Raw genomic sequence first — 20,744 nt, 5'->3', positions numbered from 1 at the left:
TGTTTGCCTGCTCCCTCCATCCTTGGACTTCCCAGGCTGTTTATTAGGGTGACTTTCTCAATTCTTTCTGCTCTATGACCATGGGTGGTTAATCTAAGAATGGGCAACTAGCCCAAGATAAATCCTCCTTAGGAACAGGGAAGGGGACTGTGAAAGATCATCCTTTCTCTGGGCAGCTAGATCTATATAATCTAAGTTCTGAAGATATGATTTGGTGGTCTTTCACCCGTCAGGTGGACCTAAGAAAGCATGTTGGAAAAATAAATGAAGTAGAAAGGAAAGAAATAAAAGATAAAGAGAGGCCTCATGATCTTACATTCACCACTTCTACCTTCAGGAGACCTAGGTACACTCTTGTCCCCAGGTTGAATTATTTCCCACTTAAACTAGCTAGAACTGGTTTCTGTTACTTGTGACCAAGAGGATCCTAACCAAAATAATAATAATAGTAATGCTTTATATACATGCAGAATATTTTTATTAACTATTGCATTTTATGGTAACTATAAACAGAAGAAGAGGAAAGTCGATAGAGAATGCAGCCTAGTGACTTAGAAAGGAAAATTTAGTATTTCCACTCTCTTAAAAGAAAACACAACTAAACTATTCACACTTCTCAAATTCTTAGAGAAACAAATAGCACTGATGGGTATACTCATTGGCTAGTGTAAATGTCCAGCTGTCTTTGATTTTTGAGAAGACCAACACTTTGTTTCTTCTAAGCTTTAAAAATAATAAATTTTAATAAACTGAAAGATTATTTTGCAAATAGCAGCGAATTTGTCTTCCAGTTCAGATGAAAGTGACAGGGTGGTAAAAACCATTCCAATTTGTTCTCCTAGAAAAAGAACCTAGGATCAAAGTCATATTTATCTTAAAGCCCTTACTCAGCATAAGTAGCTCCCGCTGTTAATATTCAAGATAACACATTGTCATTCGTGTGTCTTATCTAATTATTTCACCCTTCTTTTTCTTTTTTTTTTTTTTTTTGGAGGTGGAGTTTTGCTCTTGTCACCCAGGCTGGAGTACAATGGCGCAACCTCAGCTCACTACAACCTCCACTCACTGCAACCTCCATCTCCCAGGTTCAAGCGATTCTCCTGCCTCAGCCTCCCAAGTGGCTGGGATTATAGGTGTACACCACCACTCCCGGCTAATTTACGTATTTTTAGTAGAGATGGAGTTTCACCATGTTGGCCAGGCTGGTCTCGAACTCCTGACCTCAGTTGATCCACCCGTCTTTGCCTTCCAAAGTGCTGGGATTACAGGTGTGAGCCACCGCACCTGGCCTTATTTAATCTTTCTAAGCTTCACGGATAAAATGTGGCTAAGTACAGCAATTTGCTTGGCATTGTTTTTTAAGGGATAAACTTTGGAGTTAAAATTGAGAGATAAATTTTTTTATGGGAAACAAAAAACCTGAGTACCTAATCAATGTAACATCCACAATTTGAAAACTACCATTAATTACAGTCTTACCATGTGGCAGATATAGCAGTAAACACAGTCTGCACTGTCTTTCAATACTCACATCTCTGGGAGGTAATAAATCATCTTGCTATGGGGAGACTAGGAGAGATAAAGTCACTTTTTCCATTTATTTCCCACTTTGAGCTTAATAACAAATTACCAATTATTTATATCTAGTGCTTGCCCAGGAGAAAATTCAATTTCTCTTGAGCATACACAAAAAACTGCCAGTTTCTACACTGACAATAATCAGTTGCATTTCCAAAGCTGAGTAGTGAGTAGGTGAGAGGTATGTGGGGCTGGAAAAACACTGGACTCAGAAAGACGACTGTGTTTCCAGCCTCTCTCGTCTTCTGTTTAGCTCTGGAATTTCTGTTAAATTACAATTTCTCTTGGCCTCAGTTTCCTCATCTGTAAAATGGTCACGTCAGAGTAGAAGATGTCTAAGGCCAGCTCCAGCCTTCAATAACGAAAGCTAAAGGGAAAAAAAGGGCAGAAGCCAAGTGTGATGTACATTGTTACCTGCCCAACAATACTACTTTTCCAGAGTCTCTGGAACAGTTAGCAGTTCATCAACAGATGTAAGTAACTGTGTGATCACCCTGGATTTTATTTTATATTTTTCCTCAGCCTGGGCTCTTCTCATTTCTTTTACTAAATTCTGTTTGGCGATTTACCAGGCTCAGATGCTGTGCCAACTTTCTCAGCAACATTCTTGGAAAGCACTGAAGCACATTCTGTTCCTGGTGTTTTGAGGATAAACTCAGGCAGAGGACAGGGGATATGAGGCTCCCTAAGGGTGGGCTGCTATACCACCAAGGATTCAAAGTGAATTTTAAGCAATTTTTTTTTAAAAGCCTGGTGAGAAAGACATACATAGGTTGAAGGTTTCTGTAGTGATTCTGAAGTCTAGACACACACATTAGACTTCCCTCAGGAGGTGTTAAACAATGGCAGTGTCCACGTGGACCAATTACATCAAAATCTCTAGAGATGGATGCATTTTTCAAAAGCGTTTCAATGTGACTATGGGGCATTTCCAGTCGAGGACTTTCTTAGGGGAAAACTACTTGACAGGGTAATCATCCAAAAGTCTCAACAAACCCACTCAGCCCAGTTACAGCTTGGAAGGCTCTCCTGTGCCCAGAAATCTTGGGGGTCAGTGTGAGGAATCTGGTGCAGGAACCAAAAGACAGAGAAGGATTTTGGCAAAGCTGTGTGTGTCCTAAGAAACACAAACAGTCTCTTCCATAGCAGCAGCGGGCAGGGGCAGAATTTTGCCTGGAGGGAAAGGCCTGGTGAGAACACCCCTTCGTGGAAGACAGGAGAGGAGGGGTGGACCTTTGACCTGTGTGGGGAGGAGTTTGGAGCCTGATCAAGGGCACTGGGAGCAGGAGAGAGGGATGGAGAGGCTTTTGTGGCCAGGATTGGGTCTGGGAAGCTGGGAGATTCCATTGTGAGTGGAGTCAGAGGGAAGGCATTTGGAGCAAAGGCTTCTGTAGGAGGGAGTAGGGTGGAAATTGATCTTTGAAGAAAGCAAGACAGAAGAAGGGAGACGGAAAGACGAAATCATTTTAAAATTGCTGGTGACAAACGAAGGTAGGATAGAAAGATGTATAACAAGGAGCAGGGAAGGAGAAACAGGGAGGAGCGGTACAGAGAGGTTGCTGTGATGTGAATTTTGAATTCCTTTTCTCCAAACTGGATTTTGGCACTAGGAAAATGCGCGCAGCTCTCTGAGTGGTCAGCAAGTTCAGGGGCAGGAGGATCGATGAAACACAAAATAAAGGGAACGTAGGTCCACTTCCTCAGATGAGTTTGGTAGATTCATCAGGAGTCTTCACCAACCAGACAGACCTGCATTTCCACAACTAGAACAGTTAACTTCTGAGTGCAATATTGGTAGCTTTGGTTTGAGAAAATATTCCCATCTGCACTAAGGCATTTTTGCCCCATCTGGATAAATGCCAGTTTTTCTACATAATGCAAGGTTTTTTGTTGTTTTTAGCATTGAAGTTTTTGGCTTCCTAAATATTCTGAGTTTCAAGGTCAGATTTAATGAGAGTGCCCAAGAATAATCAATGGTAGTCAGTACTTTCTCACAGAGGGGAGAAAGCCAGCCCCCAAGGGGAGTGCTCAACCTAATATGTTCCCTCAATGGTAACTTTCAGGCCGTGACCTACTGTGTTACTGTGGTGTCAGGTTCAAAAAAATATCATGGGTTTCTAAATATCTAGACTTCAAATTCACACAACCAAAAAAATCTGACAAGAGCCGACAAACCACAGGAATTTTCTGACCCTCTGGCAGACGTTATGCTAATTGACATTTAATCATGTCATACTCAGCTACTGCTAAAAAAAAAAAAAAAAAAAGTTTTACTCCTAATGTTTTTTCATGAAGTCTCTTCTCTAATGTAACTAACCGCACATTGGATTAATGTATAAACATTAGGTAACTCTATCAAATTATTTATGCAAGTACCCATATTATAGACAATTGATAATAGCTGACTAATAATGTGTTATTTAAAAGGTTTGACAGAAGAGGGTAATGAGAATTGCCTTACATTCCCATTGGTTAAGAGGAAAATCCATACCACGATAATAATCGTTACAGCTAATGTTTATTGTGTGCTTACAAGGATTAGGCATTTTAAAGTCATTTGTATTTCAGTTATTTCTCGTAGCCAAACTTTGAAGGGATGGCTATTTTTTTCTCTGTTTTACATATGATGAATTCTGAGGCCCAGGGAAGTTACAAAGTTTGTTCAGGCTAACAGTGTGTAAGTGGTGGAAAAAAAGATTTAAAACCAAATATTTTAATATCTATGCCCTTTGCCTTTGATTGTGCCACCTTCTAGTGGAGAATTCTTCAGCCGAAACCTGAAGCTTCTACTGTAAACAATAACCATCCTTACTGATGTGACCTCATATAAGAAACTGTCATATAAGATACATCTAGCAGTACCTGCCTCAGAGAGTAGTTAAAAGAATAAAAATTACTTGATCTCTGTAAAGCACTTAATATCTGGCACATGATAATCATTCAAAAATAGTAGTTTTTGTCCACAGAAGAGGAATATTCTACTTTTAGGGATTAAGTGGGCGGTACTTTAAGGAGAAGGTGATATTTGAAGTAAATTTAAAGTATAAATGGGAGCTTACCAGGTGAAGTTGGAATGAAGCAATGTAGCAGAGAAGAACATTTTAAAAGGAAAAGAGGTTCAAAAGAACTAAATATGGTTAAGAAATAAAGTGAGATACAAGATGGCAGGAGGTGAACATGGAAAAAAATATTCTTAAATCAGAATCCCGCCGGGCGCGGTGGCTCAAGCCTGTAATCCCAGCACTTTGGGAGGCCGAGGCGGGCGGATCACGAGGTCAGGAGATCGAGACCATCCTGGCTAACACGGTGAAACCCCGTCTCTACTAAAAATACAAAAAATTAGCCGGGCGTGTTGGCGGGCGCCTGTAGTCCCAGCTACTCAGGAGGCTGAGGCAGGAGAATGGCGTGAACCCGGGAGGCAGAGCTTGCAGTGAGCCGAGATTGCGCCACTGCACTCCAGCCTGGGGGACAGAGCAAGACTCCGTCTCAAAAAAAAAAAAAAACAAAAAACAAAAAACAGAATCCCAGTGATTCCTGAGTCTTCAGTCGCCCTTGTAACCCACAGCTAGTGACTTGGTCTTGTGGATTCAGCCATCTACATGTTTCTCATTGTCCTGGCATTTCTATTCCCAATTGTTACCTAGATCTGGTCCCCATCAAATATTTTCTGGACTATTTTAATAGCTTTGTATATTACACTCAGCAGCCAGTAAGAACAAATGGCTTAAATGAATAGAATTTATCTTTCTTACATGACAAAATGCCTACATGTGGGTGACTGCTTCCATTGGTTCAGTACCTTCATGACACTTGGAGTGATATCTCTGCCATTCTTTAGGCCTTTCCCTTTGGTTGCCATATGGCTGCTGCAGCTCTAGCCATCGTATCTGTGTTCCAAAGAAAAGAAGGGGGGGAAAGTCAATGTCAGTCACATCTGTATCATTCTATCACTGAAGACACTTGAGCTTTCCCCAAAGCCACCAGTTGACTTCTGCTTAAGTTTTATCATGTTAGATAGGATGATAAAGTATTTGGCTGGCAACCACTGCAAAGAAAAGAAAGGGCAATTAGTAAGGAAGGCAGGTAGACTGGATATTGGGAGTAACTAACATGACTGCTGTGCTCCAGATCTAGTGGGTTTGTTGCTAGTCTCTGCCCAGTCATACTCCATTCTGCTGGTCTAATCAGTTTTCAAATGAACAAATCTGATCGCATTGCTTATTCACTTCCTTTAGCTAGCACAGTGCTTTGAATTTCATTCATTATCATCTGTGACTGACTCTTATCTGCCTTTCCAGTGTCATCTTTTGCTATTGGGTCCCTTTCATTTTGTACTATCTGCTTTGATTCTCTCTCCTTCCTCTTAGTTAGTATGGGCCTAGAATTTTGCCCACATTTTTAAGTTTTACCAGTCCTTATGCTGTAGTGTTCAATATTCCCTTTGCCTAGGATATCCCTGTAGACCTGAAAACACCAGTCTTCAAGACACACTTGATTCTATGAAACCTAGCCCTGCTTTCTCCCTTTTTCCTTCCTTGGCTGTTGGAGTGGATACTGTGGTGTCTTGCCGAGATCTGCTCTTCAGGGTCAACACATACATCCAGGCAGCTAATGGGAATTTCTGCTGCTGATGGTTCTTAACTGCATCTCATGAAATTTTGCTCTTGGTTTTAGAACACTCCCTCCCTCAAGATGTTCCTTCTTTCCAGGTGGCCTACAGTCAGCGATTGATGGATGTAGAGACTCAAAGGCCCTGATGTTCTGATTCAGTCCAAGGAAGCTGTGAAGCCTCATTCCAGCTCCACAGCTCCTTAGAAGATGGATTAAGGCTTTAGTTGCACCCACATATACCTTGTGGATTGTGTTCACCTTCTGCCCAAATTGGCTTTCTCTATTTCCTCGAAAGTGTATCTTTTGAGAGTTCTCAATAAAATGTTGACATAAAAATTTCCATTCTGGATATATTTCCAGAAAACCCAATAAAAACAGCTTTCTAGGCATTTGTGCCAAACTAAATATATTCTTTTGGGCAATGCTGCCCATATAATGATATTTGGCATATTTATAAACTGACTGCCCCCTGCAGTCAGCTCTGCTATGGAAGTCTGGACTCCCACGATACTAGAAGGATTTTACACATCTTGCATTTAAAATAGGAAGAAAGATTTTCTAGAGAAGATGCTGTTAGGAAGACTTGCCACTACCTCTCCCTACAAAATAAAAACTTTAATATTTCTCCTTTTGTCTTATCAAAATGACAATCATAAAAGCCACAACTCTACAGACACAAATGTCTGTATCTGAATGTATCAAATTTCTGTATACAGAAGACTTGCATTACTTATTAGCATTGCCCCTCCATCCTGATCACATGCACATATGTCCAAGTCCACCCTCTACCACCACACACATAAATACCTCCCACATGTACACAAAGCAGTGTTCTTGACAGTGAGTAGAAGATACTCATAAAGTCTCAAATATCGACCACCCGTATTGGCTCCTTTTAGAAAAGCAGCTTTAATCCCTCTTGCTCGATATACATACAGAAAAACCCCATTTGCTACAATTCTGATAACTGAAATAGAGTTTGATGCAAGAACTTAAAGGTAATCATACGTGAATGAAGTATGGCAGATGTTAGCTGCCTTTGTTTCTTTGCCTCTACTGCGATCCAACCATTTTTTTATTGTTAAAAATCAGGATGTGGAATGATGAAAACTAAGCCTCATGATAACTATTTGGGGGCCAAAATATAGGAAGAGAAAGCAATAAAATATGAATTTTATACTACTGTTTTGATGTTCAGGCTAGATTCCTCAGAATGATACCCTTTTGGAAGAATGTGCCAAGAATGTTTGTCAACAAAAACCTTCTCTGAAAGTTATTTCAATCTGGCTGTCTACATCTGGGATCAGGAACTAATGAGTCCATGAATAACTTTTTTGGCCTGCCATTCTGTTGGTGTCTGATATGTCTGAATTGAGGAAGTATGGAATTTACAGTTTGTTGGTGGATTACTATGACTTCTATCAGGAACTTCTGAGAACAGTTAATAATTGTGCCTGTTATACTTGGTGCCTGTGTTAGACAACAATGTCAATAACAAAACAGGATCACAAAGCCTTGAGAGAACATTATTCTGTTCAGAAAAACTCAATAATTATTCAGTAATATCTTATAGAAAAATAAAAATGGACTTATTCCTTACATGTTACAGGTATTTGTATATACAGGTTGGCAAATCTATACAAGTAGCTAAACAACATGTTTCTACTTTTCTAACTGAGTAGCTTACAGGTTTATACTGTAACATCATGCTTCTACCCTTGGACCCAAATATCCAACATATTGGAATTTATCTTGAAGAGATCATTAGCCAAGGGAATTAAAATGCATGCACACAAAAGCTATTCGTGACATTAATTATGACAGTGAAATTTTAAAACCACCTATGTTTCTTTCAATATAGCATTTTACATAAAGAACACTTTGCATCCATTAAAAATGATAGCACTATCTCAATATTTATAACCATGAAGATGTCCCTGCCACATTGCTGAGTAAAAAAGTAGACACCACACCACATGCATAGGAAGGAATTATCTATAAAAAATTATACATGCACCCAAACACATACACATATATCTGTAAAGAGATGATATCTGGAGGTGTGTTCTCATGTGTTCATGAAGAGATTTGGGAAGATATTTACCTTCTCTTCATACTTTGCTGTGTTGATTTTTTTTACAGTGAGCATATATTATTCTGTTAATAAAATGTTGATCTACTTTGATTTTTAAGTCATGCTTCTATAAATCAAAGTTTTTATCAGTATGTCCATTTCTGTCCTTACAATGGTTCTTTACTTATTTTTCCTTATTGTAATATTGCTTGTGTTGTTCTCATAGCTCAGTGCTAAAACTCTTAACATTACCTGAAGATACAAAGTTAGTAGTATGCAAACCTTCCCAGGAAATGATACTGACACATATAGATTCCCAGGAAATGCTACTGACACACAATGGATTCTGATATGACGAGCCTCTATATTAAGAGGAAAGTGTGGTCCCTGTACACTAGCTTTCAAACCAATGAGAAAATACAAATGAGACCAAGAAGTCTGTCTTGTCATGCTTGTATGATAGACATGCTGGTATCAAAAGGAAACAGGGGATTACTAATACCAAAGTATATAGAAGAGGAAAGATAGCATGGTCCTAGCCGTTTGTCTTTGGGAAACTCACCTGTCTTTTCTGAATCTCTTCATTTTCCTCATTTGCAGTTTGCTGTGATGACTAGAAAAGTATATGTCAAATGCTGACTTATAAGAGGGTCTCAGTTAATGAAGCTATGATTGCTATTTTTATTAATATTGTTGCTGCTGCTACATTGGGAAATGTAATATTGAAAATCACATGCTAAGTTTTATCGATGTACTCATTTGAAATAGATAATTCATGTAAGGAAAAAAAGTATTCTTATTCTACAACACAGGAAATTCTCACTTTTCTTTTCTTTTTTTTTTTTTTTTTTTTTTTTTTTTGAGATGGTATCTCACTCTGTTAACCAGGCTGGACTGCAGTGGCACAACCTCAGCTCATTGCAACCTCCACCTCCTGGGCTCAAGCAATTCTCCTGCTTCAGCCTCCCGAGTAGTTGGGATTACAGGTGTGTACCACCACGCCCAGCTAATTTTAATAGAGATGGCGTTTTGCCATGTTGCCCAGGCTGGTCTCGAACTCCTGACCTCAAGTGATCCATCTGCCTTCGACTCCCAAAGTGCTGGGATTACAGGCGTGAGCAACCACACCCAGCCACTTTTCTTAAAAATATAAAATATTACCAAATTTTTACTTTTTAAGTTATAAGGATTCAGCTCGAGAGTTCTTTTATGTCACTTATCTACGATGAAATATAAATTTTAATTTAACACCCCCTAGTTCATTCCTTGGAGACTCCAATTTTTCCATTGCAGAAATCACACAAATAAGTTTGCCTTCAGATAAACAACACTTGGTTTGTGGCATATGCTCTACTGTGCTAACTTTTTACTCTGTCTCAATTTCTACAAACCACAAACAATTTCTTTCAAACATTTTTTATTTTTTATAATATAATTTTTTATAAATATTTTTTATTTTTTATTTTGGTAAATTTCACATTAGTAATGTGAAAGATTACCAATGAACATTGCACACATTGAGAGTGAAGATGAAAACAATAACAACAGGGAGTTCACTGAATGTTCATTTACATTTTAAATAATAAACAACATGCATGATATGTGATTTTTAAAAAGTGAAAGCAGTACTAATAAATTCCTTTTTAATTTTTCATGTATGTGTGTTCAGGCTTGTCAAGTAAGTCATAATCACATGTGTTGGTTTGTGATGCGGTTTATTAGCTTAATATGCTCTGTATCTAATACATAGGTCCATAGCAAAGAGAACAATTCTATTCTATTTTACAAAAGCATTGGAAAGAAGAAAATGCTTAGGAATAAACATAACTAAGCAGGTGAAGAACTTTCACATCGAAAACTGTAAAACATTGCTAAAAGAAATTAAATAAGAAACAAATAAATGTCAAGACATCTCATGTTCATGGATCAAAATCCCAATGGTGTTTTTGCAGAAATAGAAAACTCCATCCTGAAATTCGTATGAAATCACAAGGGACCCTGAAGATCTAAAACACTTGAAACAGAAGCACAAAGTTGGAAGTCTCACACTTCCTCTTTTCAAAAAGTACACAAACCTACGCTAGTCAAAACAGTGTGGTACTGGCATAAAGACTGTGTAGACCAATGGTATAGAAGAGAGAGTCTTGAAATAAACTCTCACATATATTATCAAATGATTTTTGATAAGAATGCCAAGATTATTCGATGGGGAAAAGACAATCTTTTTAGAAAATGGTGCTGAGAAAACTGGCTATCCACATACAAAAGAATAAATTTGGACCCTTACACCATGTACAAAAATTAAAACTTAAACATAACAGCTAAAACTATAAAACTTTTATAAGAAAACGTAGGTAAAAATTTTCAGGACAGTGGGTTTAGCAATGAATTTTTGGATGTGACACCAAAAGCACAGGGAACAAAGAAAAAAAAATAGATCAATTTCTCCTTTGCCAATATTTACAAACTTTTTTGTATTAAAGGACACTCTCAACAGAGTAAAAAGGCAACCCACATAATGGGAGAAAATATTTGCAAATCATGTATCTGATAAGAAATTCACATCCAGAATATAAAAAGAACTCCTAACAACTCAATAACAACAACAAAAACTTGGTTTAAAAACAGACGAAGACCGAATAAGCATTTCTTCAAAGAAGGTATACAAATGGTTAATAGGCCCATGGAAAAAAATGCTCGACAACACTAATTATCAGGGAAACGCAAATCAAAATTGCAACAATGAGATATTGCTTCATACCCATTAAGATTGCTATTAAAAATCAAAACAAAAGAAAAACAAGACAGGAAATAAATGATGTTGGCAAGGACATGGAGAAACTGGAACTTTTGTTCGTTCGTGATGGGATGTAAAATGATGCAGCTGCTGTGGAAAACGGTATGGTGGTTACTCAAAAAATAAAACATTCAATTACATATAATTGACTAGACTCTCTCTCTCTGATCTAACTTTAGTTAGTCTCTCTTCAGCCCTCTTTTTAACTAGCTCTCATCTTTGGGGCCCTGTCTTAGGCCTGCCTAGTCCAACTACACCAAGAGTCCTGCTAAGTCCCTTTAGAGACAATCCCCCACCCTTGGTATCTGATCACCCTTGGGATCTGATCAAGTTCTTCATCCCCCCACATTTGATATCAGATCACCACAGTCTGGCTTCAGCGAGAATTCTGTTAAGTCAGGTTAGAAAGAACCACCTTACCTTCATGTGTCCTCTTAGTAGTTTTCTGTCCACTCACTCAGTCACTCTGCTGATTGTCTCTGGACACCCAGCTGTCCTTGCTGTATTCTCTCCCCCTAAGGCGATAGTCTTGCCACCTATCACAACAGTCCAAAGTTTTCTTTACCATTTTCATAAGTTTCAGAATGATTTTCTTCTTTAACATCATCCAACAATTTTACTTCTGGGCATGTATCTTAAAGAATTGAAAACAGGATTTGAACAGATAATTTGTACACCCATGTTCAACCAATCTGAATGCCTACTGAAGGATAAATGGATGAACAAAATATGGTATCCGTAAGCCATGAAACATTATTCGACCTTCAAAAGGAAGAAAATTCTGACACATGCTACAACATAAATGAAGCTTCAAAATCCTATGCTAAGTGAAAAAGCCAGTCACAGGACAAATATTGTATGATTCCGCTTATATAAGGTCTCTAGAGTAGTCAAATTCATGGAGACAAAAAGTAGAATGGTGGTTGCCAGAAGCTGGGTGCAGGGGCAAATGGGAAACTATTGTTTAATGGGTACAGAGCCTCAGTTTGAGAAAATGAGAAAAATTCTGGAGATGGGTGGTGACGCCTATATAGCAATGTGAGTGTTATCTCATGCCCCTTTAATGCCACTGCTCTGTACACTTAAAAAAAAAAAATGGTAAATTTTATGTTAAGTATACATTACCACAGTTTGAAAATGACTGAAACTCTCAACTGAAAAATAATCTGCACACATTGGGCTTCCTTTTCAGTTTATAACATCATAAAACCGTTCTGTGTTACATACTATATGTTTCTCATTCAGCTGTTGCTGTGGAATAACTAGAAAAACTGGGCATGTGGTTAAACTTCTTTTCCAAGCAACTTCTCTTGTTGATTGCAAAAACATTTCTTTTTAGCTTAATCCTTTATTCATGTATTACTGCTAAACATTTTAGAACTGAGTATACCAAGACTCTTTTTTAATCCTTTATTTTAAAATGGCAGCATTAGAATATTTGAAATTTTCTTAAATGAATATAAAAGCCGCTCTTCTTTTATAAAGACAATTTTAAAGAATACTTGACCCTAGGAGTACTTACTGTTACTACACTAATAGGTCTGGATTTCACTTGAAAATACAGTGAATTGGTTTAGAAGGCTGGAAACAAACTGAAGAGCACATCTAATTCGTCTGTTCTAAGAAGGACTCACTCATTTCAGGAAAAGATGGTCCATTATGATTTTATTTTTTCTAAGACTCTAATTAGAGCCTATTCTACTTCTTAATAATACTATTCCAGTTTCAAATTGCCCATGTTTGACCATGTGCTGTTAATAAAATTTATGCTTTTTTATTCTTCCTACTTAGGAAATAATACAGTCTGTTAACATAAAACATGTTTCCATAAATGAAATTTGCTGATATCTGCTAGGGGAATCGTGCTTTTTTTTTAAACAAGAAGTAGGTTCACTGAATTTGTGATTTCGACTAACATATTAATGTTTTGAAGTAAGCAGGGGTAAACTTTTTCTCAGTTAAAGAGAATCATTATCAGTATATGAAAATGTGGAGGAGTGGGGAAAAGCTTAAATCCTGAAAATCCTCAAATAGCCTGCTGTCCACCTGGTTAGCTATTTGGTGGAACTAAGAGTGCACATGAAGACTCTTAGTTACTCTTGTGGTTTAAAAATTCTTCAAAAACAGTTACTCTTGTGGTTTAAAAATTTTAAAGTGGTGATTAAGAAGTCTATTTTTTTATTTTGAAGAAACTGGTCCGTTAAAAATGAAGGCCCTCTTTGAGTTACATTTGGAGGAGAAACCATGAGCCCACGGTAAAAGACTGCAAAGGGTGAAACTGCCACTGGAGGTTTAACTATGTTGAAATTTTTATTGGAATTTTAAATTTTTGATGTTAGTACTCTGCTTACAAAGAAGAATATGTTTTTAACGGCCTGCCTCTTGCCCTGTTTCCCCACCCCCACCACCAATAAGCCCCTCAGTGTACCTTTTCGCAAAACTTTAGAATTTTCAGCATTACATACATTATCTCATTTAATCCTTAGTAAGAGCTTTTTATGTTCAGTATAATTATGCCTTCTTTTTTTTTTGAGATAGAGTCTCACTCTGTCTCCTAGGCTGGAGTAGAGTGGCAGCTAACTGCAACTTCTGCCTCCCAGGTTCAAGCAATTCTTCTGCCTCAGCCTCCTGAGTAGGCCATTTTTTAAAGAACAGTTGACCGTGGTCCAAGGGTATATTTGCAAGAATATATTCATCAAACGATTTCCCCAAATGGTAACCTTTCATTTCACCTTAGCTTTATCATTTTCTTTCTCTAAATTTGTGCAGGTAAGTAGCAGACATGCCACCCTGTTACCTCTATTTCAGAGTATATTTCCGAAAAATGAACAAATTCTCTTATATAACCATAGTATCATTATTAAAATCAGAAAATTAACGTTGATAAAATAATATTGTTTTCTTTAATTTGCCTGATAATGTTCTTTATAGCAGAAGCACGTAGCATTTAGTCGTCATGTTTCTGTAAACTCCTTCAATCTGGAATAGTTTTGCAAGTTAGCCTTTGTCTCTCATAATTTTCACACTTCAGAAGAGTACAGGCTAATTCTTTGTTAGGTTGCCATTAAATATGGCTTTGTCTGTTGTTTCTTCATGACTAGGTTCAGGTTGTGCATTTTTGTCAGGAAAATCCAATAGAAGTAGGTAGCTCTACACAGTTACACAGCCAATTAAAGTTGGGGCCAGGATTTGAATTTCAGCAGGAATCCCAAGACTACATTCCCAACCTCCACTCATAACATCACAAACAATTACTAATTTCTCCTAAGGTATCTTTAACAAAGTTAATGGTTTCTGTAAATATCACTGAAGGTTTGCTCTAGCCTCTGCCACATGATAGAATGTAAGAGCAGGGAAATCAAATGACATCATAGTATAAACCCGTTATAGAATCCACGTGTCTATTTTCTATTATGTGGGAAATGCAATTCAAAAATTTGGACTGATGGAAAACTTTATCTAAATCTATTTTGTATGTCCTGTGTCACCAATTATATGGTCCCTCACTTTACTTGCATATTTGGCTTCTGTCTTGGTTTCTGTCTTAAAGATTTGTTACATAATATGAAAATATCAGTTTTACTCTATAGTATTTCAATTTACATTTTCTAAAGAACGTAATATAAACCGAATCAAATTCCAGAAATTCAACTCCTGAAAGCTTTGTGCATAGGTGGCAATTTCTATATAATACCCTGCTTTCCTAATTATTTCAAAATTCAACAGGTTAGCTAAGTAGATTTAAAAAATAATAGCATGAGCCAACATTAATCATAAGAGCCCTAAAGGGAGACCTGTGTATTTTGAAATTCTATGCGTCTTGGGCTACTTTTTCTAATGTCACCCTCACCATGCAAATTGAAACTTAAAGCAATAATCAATTAATACTGTAAATTATTGTTGATGTTTTGGTCATGAGTATCCTTTTTCTTTTTTTCTTTTTTCTTTTTTTTCTTTACTTGAGACAGGATTTCGTTTCGTCACACAGGCTGGAGTGCAGTGGTGCGATCATAGCTCACTGCAGCTTTGAACTCCTGGGCTCATGCAGTCTTCCCAACTCAGCCTTCTGAGTAGCTAGGACTACAGGTGTGCACCACTACATCCAGCTATTTTTTTAATAATTTTTATTTTTTGTAGAGATGGAATCTCACTTTGTTGCCCAGGCTGAGTCTCAAATTCCTGGCTTCAAGTGATACTCCTGCCTCAGCCTCCCCAAAGTGCTGGGATTAGGGGCATGAGCCACCACACCTAGCCATGCGTATCTTTAAATGCAAACATGTTCTACAAATAGAAACGTAAATTTATACCGGATATCCTCCATCATAAAATTTCAGTTTGTATACTCTTAAAATATTATGATCGACTTGACTGGTAAAAGTAAGAAGTTCCTGAAAATAAGCACAGCATCTTGATATAAAGTAGTATGGCATCAAAAAGGATAAATAAGGAAATTATCCAATTCTGACTATAACTTAATAGTATAAGAATCGTACTGTATCTCAGATCCTACTGTACGCTTTCTGGACCTCATTCTGGAAAATCCATGGTGCCCATTGAGAAGAAGTAAGGACTGATATACAATGACATGTGTCCGTTTTATTTAGTCCACTGGAGGAGGGCTTGACTCATTATAAGGTCATGATAAGTGCCTTTAAAAAGCAAAATAAAACAGAATGGAAAATCTCTCAAGGTGTCATATGTAGTAAATGTAAATATTAATGTAAAGTTTGGTTTTAGTGTGTGTGTATACACCTAAGTGTGTGTCTCCTCTTGTGTACACTATGGAAAGGGAAAATAATTTTTTTACTATGACATAATCCAGAGAAATTGAAAGACACTGGTTTAATAAGTTTTCATTCCAAACTGATTCTTTGCTGCTATTTCCTACAAGAAATAAATGTGTTATATTTTATTATTGATTCATTGTCTCTTTTTTCTATCCACATTATGTATTTTTAGGGCCGTTTTCACCATCCTCCCACCCCAGGCAATACGCACAGACAGATAAATGCTTCACTAGGAATGGTCTTCCCCATGCCCAACTTTCTCATTAATATTAAAACAGATTCAGCCAAGATGGTAGTTATTTATTTTAGCTGTTAGAGTTCTTCCTTCAATTGGTAATGACCCTAAATCTTTTCCTATCTGATGAAATTTCCCTGAACAAAACGTTGATGTTTCTAATTTGATCGCCATTATATACTGAGTTCCTACCAGGTAGTATAGACTGTATAGTTATTTGTTAAATAAATAAAGACATACTAATTAGAGTGATTCTACCTACCAGTATACCAGACTTTCCTAAAATGTCCCTTGTTACTAAATTGTTAAATGTTTAATCTGATTCTCACGGGACTAAAAGCATTCTCCCCTTAGATTGTCTAATTTAAGAGGTAAGGTAGAGAAAAGACTGTCTTCCTGATTGTAAATATGTTAGGATGGGCTGCATATTAAATCTAGCTAACAAACATGTTTTGTTTGGCCCACACATTTTAATTAATGTCCTATATTTTGGTATTAGAAATTGTCTCATAAAATTCGGCTTGTTTTGAAAGATGGTAAGGCCTGACAGTAGGTCCGCAGTTGGCTGGAGACAGGGTGGCTGATTTATTTACAAAAAACATGTGTGTGAATCTTCCCTTTTTGTTTGTCTCCACTACTAAGTTGTGAGTTCCTCATAATCCTCATATCATTTTTATTATTCAGAACTCAAGATATATGTGTGGGATGAATGCATAAATTATGAATGGGCCAGAATTCGGTTTTCAGGACAGTTTTCAAGATGGCTTAAATAGGCATAGGGTTTATTTTTCTGTCTTCTTTCTCGCTGCATCTAGACTATGTCCCACAGAAATCTTATCTAAACTCACTACTTTAACTATCATCCCTACCGTAAAGTAAAATCTCCAGCTCTGCCCTGTCTCCCGGACTCTAATCAGATATCTCTAACTGTTAGAGTCAAAAGTTTAATCTGTTATCTCACCAAAACATGCTTCCCAAATGACTGCCCCTATATATATATATATATATAATTTTGAGGTGGAGTCCCACTCTGTGGCCTAGGCTAGAATGTAGTGGCGTGATCTCAGCTCACTGCAACCTCTGCCTCCCGGGTTCAAGCAATTCTCCTGTCTCAGCCTCCCGAGTAGCTGGGATTACAGGGGCCAGCCACCATGCCCAGCTAATTTTTGTTGTTGTTGTTGTTGTATTTTTAGTACAGACAACGTTTCCCCATTTTGGCCAGGCTGCTTTTGAACTCCTGACCTCAAATGATCCTCCTGCCTCGGCCTCCCAAATTGCTAGGATTACAGGCGTGAGCCACCACACCAGCCTGTCCCAGTGTTTTTCACCACTGTCACCATCCTCCCATGCATATAATCTTGAAGCCTCAGCAATTTGAGATTCTTCTTTCTTCCTCATCAGTCACATTCAGTGAGTTATCAAGTCCAGTTTATTCATTCTTCAAAATATTGAATGTCTCTTTTTTATCCTCATTTCCTTCCTCTCTCAAACAGACAATTGTTCTTTCTGCCTCAAGCCTCTTGTTTTTCAGAAGATTTATTTATAATATTAACAAATATTTATCAAATGTCCACCATTTATTTATCAAATATCCTGTCTTAGAAGTTAGGGATACACCAGTAAACACAAGCAACAGAGCCCCTACCCTCATGAAACTTACAGCCAGTTAGTGATACAAGCAAACAGAAAAACACACGTATAATAATATAAGGTTAGGCAGTAACAAATTATATGAAAAAAAGCAGAGTAAGGGAATAGGGAATGATGGACTAGAGAGGTACAACTTTATTTTTTAATAATCACACCTCTTTTAAACATTTAAATTTACATGCACTTAAGAGAAATTTATTGCATACATTTTCCCAGATTAAACTTCTTGAAACATTTGACCATATGACACTTCTCTATTCATCTATACAATCATTCATCTATAAAATAATTGGGATAAAATCCAAAGCACTTAGTGCAAGGTTGTTTAATCTGGCCCTAGGTACTGTTTCTTGCTTTTAGTCTATACAGACAAAACTCTAACAATATTGACTATTTTCCTGCTTATTATGCTTTTCTACATGATTTATTAAAAGCCTGTCTCCTCTGGCGATTCTTCTCTAACCATAATAATCTCTCTGTTCTAAGCCATTCAGTATGGTACAGAATCTACTTGTAATTAACTGTATCCTTGTGGCTATTTTATATTTTATCTTTCCAGCTGAGTGGCACACTTTTGAAAAATGACTTTTTAATATTACCTTGTACTATTCTCAGTACTGACTCTTCTCAAACTTACAAAATTGTTGACATTAACTTAGCACATATTTGTTAAGTAGGTGTTGACTAACCAATTACGTGTGTTGACCACAGTCAGCCTTTGTGGTCTCTCTAGCCACAACCTAACATCCTCTGTCCTTTTCTTTTGGTGACGTTAAGCCTATATCTGGGATAGAATCATTACTTGAGTTGCCTACATATGCCATTTATTTCCCCCTTCAAGGCAGCGTGTCACTGTAACTCAAACAGATCTTGTATCACTGTGTTAGAATGAAATACTTTTTTTAACACGATGCCAGCTTTTCACACTTGCCACAAGGGGGAGCAGCAGTTCTTTTCCAGGAAGCGGAATGACGCCATAGTTTCACTCCCCGGCAATTGCTACCCAAACATTTTATTCTCCCCCATATTATTTCCATACATCTTTTATTTGTGTTTTTTTTCTCCTGCATGTATTTACCACAACTAAAGGGATATTCCCTCTTCACTTTAAACGTAAATTTTTATTTTAGTTCATTTGATTTTATCCTTCTGTGTCCGGAATTGGTGGTTTCTTGGTCTCACTGACTTCAAGAATGAAGCCGCGGACCCTCGCGGTGAACGTTACAGCTCTTAAGGTGGCGCGTCTGGAGTTTGTTCCTTCTGATGTTCGGATATGTTGGGAGTTTCTTCCTTCTGGTGGGTTTGTGGTCTCGCTGGCTCAGGAGTGAAGCTGCAGACCTTCGCGGTGAGTGTTACAGTTCTTAAGGCGGCGTGTCTGGAGTTGTTCGTTCCTCCGGGTGGGCTCGTGGTCTCGCTGGCTTCAGGAGTGAAGCTGCAGACCTTCGAGGACAGCTCATAAAAGCACTGTGGACCCAAAGAGTGAGCAGTAGCAAGATTTATTGCAAAGAGCGAAAGAACAAAGCTTCCACAGTGTGGAAGGGGACCCAAGCGGGTTGCCACTGCTGGCTCGGGCAGCCTGCTTTTATTATCTTATCTGGCCCCACCCATGTCCTGCTGATTGGTAGAGCCGAGTGGTCTGTTTTGACAGGGTACTGACTGGTGCGTTTACAATCACTGAGGTAGACATAAAGGTTCTCCACGTCCCCATCAGATCAGTTAGATACAGAGTATGGACACAAAGGTTCTCCAGGGCCCCACCAGAGCAGCTAGATACAGAGTGTCGATTGGTGCACTCACAAACCTCGAGCTAGACACAGGGTGCTGATTGGTGTGTTTACAAACCTCGAGCTAGATACAGAGTGCCGACTGGTGTATTTACAATCCCTGAGCTAGACATAAAGGTTCTCCAAGGCCCCACCAGAGCAGCTAGATACAGAGTGTAGACTGGTGCATTCACAGACCCTGAGCTAGACACAGGGTGCTGATTGCTATATTTACAATCCCTGAGCTAGACATAAAGGTTCTCCACATCTCCACCAGACTCAGGAGCCCAGCTGGCTTCACCCAGTGGATCCCGCACCGAGGCTGCAGGTGGAGCTGCCTGCCAGTCCCGCACCATGCGCTCGCACTCCTCAGCCCTTGGGTGGTTGATGGGACAGGGCGCCGTGGAGCAGGGGGTGGCGCTCGTCGGGGAGGCTCAGGCTGCACAGGAGCCCATGGAGGGGGTGGGAGGCTCAGGCATGGTGGGCTGCAGGTCCCAAGCCCTGCCCCGTGGGAAGGCAGCTAAGGTCGGGTGAGAAATCAAGCGCAGTGCTGGTGGGTTGGCACTGCTGGGGGACCCAGTACACCCTCCGCAGCCGCTGGCCTGGGTGCTAAGCCCCTCATTGCCCAGGGCCGGCAGGGGCGGCCGGCTGCTTTGAGTGCCGGGCCCGCCAAGCCTACGCCCACCCGGAACTCCAGCTGGCCCACAAGCACCTTGTGCAGCCCCGGTTCCTGCTCGCGCCTCTCCTTCCACATCTCCCTGCAAGCTGAGGGAGCCGGCTCCCGCCTTGGCAAGCCCAGAAAGGGGCTCCCACAGTGCAGCAGTGGGCTGAAGGGCTCCTCAAGTGCCACCAAAGTGGGAGCCCAGGCAGAGGAGGCGCCGAGAGCGAGGGAGGGCTGTGAGGACTGCCAGCACGCTGTCACCTCTCATAACCACTTATACTTGAATTTCTACTCTGGTTCTTAATTTCTTTATTTTTAATTGAACTAATATCTAAAATGGCCCCAGTACTTTTTGGGAAATATTTGTTGTTGGAGGCAATCATTGAAGAAGATATCAGAAAAAATAATTTCCCAATGAATATATGACATGCACAACAGATAACATATATTTTTGTTACTCAGTTTGCCCATAGTGTTGAGTGAAGGTAGGTATTTAACACTTGCCAAATATGGAGATGTTCTTAATGAAAACTAGGAATTCCAATACTGTGTGTGTGTGTGTGTGTGTGTGTGTGTGTGTGTGTGTGT

The 20,744-nt window shown here is 38.8% G+C and overlaps 1 protein-coding gene across 2 annotated transcripts in view; it reads left to right on the top strand.

Moving 5' to 3' along the window:
• ALDH1A1 (aldehyde dehydrogenase 1 family member A1) overlaps window positions 1-20,744 on the top strand; it is a 182,979-nt gene that overhangs the window by 38,606 nt on the left and 123,629 nt on the right. The gene's annotated exons all lie outside the window — the stretch shown is intronic.

Source organism: Hylobates moloch, unplaced genomic scaffold, assembly GCF_009828535.3.
Source record: "Hylobates moloch isolate HMO894 unplaced genomic scaffold, HMol_V3 SCAFFOLD_10, whole genome shotgun sequence".
In the NCBI taxonomy this organism is placed as follows: domain Eukaryota; kingdom Metazoa; phylum Chordata; class Mammalia; order Primates; family Hylobatidae; genus Hylobates; species Hylobates moloch.
Note: the sequence above shows the minus strand (reverse complement) of the source record. Positions and strands in the feature narration are given on the sequence as shown.